General features: G+C 47.9%; 1 protein-coding gene across 1 annotated transcript in view; it reads right to left on the bottom strand.

Annotated features, from left to right (window-relative positions):
* The window catches only part of NDEL1 (nudE neurodevelopment protein 1 like 1), a 57389-nt gene extending 56608 nt beyond the window's left edge, over positions 1–781 (bottom strand). Inside the window, exon 1 of the mRNA XM_023513985.1 lies at positions 646–781. The gene's annotated coding sequence lies outside the window, so the exon portion shown is untranslated. The remainder of the gene's footprint in view (positions 1–645) is intronic.
* Between the last annotated feature and the right edge of the window lie 990 nt (positions 782–1771).

Raw genomic sequence — 1771 nt, forward strand, 5'->3', positions numbered from 1 at the left:
ACTCTACCCAGGGGGATAGCTTGAGGCTCCGTCTCAAAAAAAAAAAAAAGAAAAAGAAAAAAACTGTCAAAGTAAACCCAAACCCAAACCCTGAAGAATCATGTAATTTGTAAAACACCTTTACAATCACTACCCTGCTTAAACATTACAAACTTCAATAAAGCAGAGACGTTTTACATTTCGTAGAAAAGAAAACAGGTTCGGCAGGAAGCAATTTGCCCATAAGTTATTAAGCCAAGGAGCCAGGACTTAATCGCAGGCCCCTAAATTGGTCAGCCTGTGTGATTTCAGAGCAGCATGCTATGTCTCTCTGTCAATTCCAGACAAACTCCCTCTGCAACCCAGGGAAATGCTAACTGGGCAATTCAGGAAATAGGAAACCAGATCAAGGTGATCAGAATTGGAGGCGGGTAGACAGACAGTGTGGTTTAGGAAGCCACCAAAGCAAATCCCTTGCATCATCCCCCACAAGGGCATAGCCAACTTCACAAACCGACCTCAGCCTGTGACAAGGGCAGAGAGGATCCTTCCTCAGAGTGTGGCAGCCCCCTCCTCTGGTGACTCTCAGCTGAGAGTGAGAGACCTTAGAACCAGACCTTCCCTAATCAGCTCCTCCTCCCCCTGCCTCTCATCATCCCAGCATACCTGGTCCTGGGTCCCAGGCCTCAGCTGATCAAATCCACGGCAACACACAGGGGCCCACGCTGAACTTGCTGGAACAAAGTAGAAGTCAGCAGGAAGAGTGAGAATCACCGTCTGACAAAAGAGGTACAAGGACAGGAAGTGGGTTAGAGCCAGGAAGGCCAGTGCCTGCTGCCTAGAGATGAGGCAACCCTGCCCGCCTCCTTGCTCAGTTGGAGTTAAGCAAGATTTCAGTGCTTTGAAATGGAAAGAAGAAATCCAAGTCCTGACGCCTCAGCCAGGCCAGAGGTTCCCCATTTTCACTGTCTACGTACTGTGGGAGCCACTCATCTTCCAAACAACTGTCCTGTCCTCTCTCCCACTTTGCTTCCTCTATCACTGTATTTGGAGGGGAAAGGGAGATGGTCACTAAGGGGAAGAGATGAGTGGATGTCAGTATTGTTTGTGTCTGCATGGGGCCTGACACAAAACATGGACAGTGTACACTTGGTACATAAGAGACTGACCTTAACATCAGACAGCCTCAACCTACCACTTCTAGCTGTGAGAAATTGAGCAAGTTGCTTTGCATCTTTGAATCTCATTTTCCCTTCTCTAAAATGGAGGTGGGCCGGGCGCAGTGGCTCATGCTTATGATGCTAGCACTCTGGGAGGCCAAGATGGGTGGATTGCTTGAACCTCAGGAGTTCGAGACCAGCCTGAGCAAGAGCAAGACTCTGTCTCTAAAACTAGCCATGTATTGTGGTGAGTGCCTGTAGCCCCAGCTGCTTGGGGTGTTGAGAGTGGGGGTTGGGGAGTTGAAGCAAGAGAATCACTTGAGCCCAAGAGTTTGAGGTTGCTGTGAGCTGTGATGCTGTGGCACTCTACCGAGAGCGACAAAGTGAGACTTTGCCTGTACATAAATAAATAAATAAATAAATAAATAAATAAATGGGAGGCAATACCAGTACTGACCTCATAGCATCATTTTAGGGTTTAAATGACATGTGATGTGTGATCAGCTCCATGTAAGTCCAAATACAGCTGTTAGTGGCTGCCACCTTTCCGCCTTTCCAAATCTATCCCCCTCCTTAAGGCTTTACCAAAGCAGACCACCCAGGTTTAAAGAATCACCTGAACACCTCTTGCC

Source organism: Otolemur garnettii, unplaced genomic scaffold (genome assembly GCF_000181295.1).
Source record: "Otolemur garnettii isolate 467f Iridium unplaced genomic scaffold, OtoGar3 scaffold00046, whole genome shotgun sequence".
In the NCBI taxonomy this organism is placed as follows: Eukaryota; Metazoa; Chordata; class Mammalia; order Primates; family Galagidae; genus Otolemur; species Otolemur garnettii.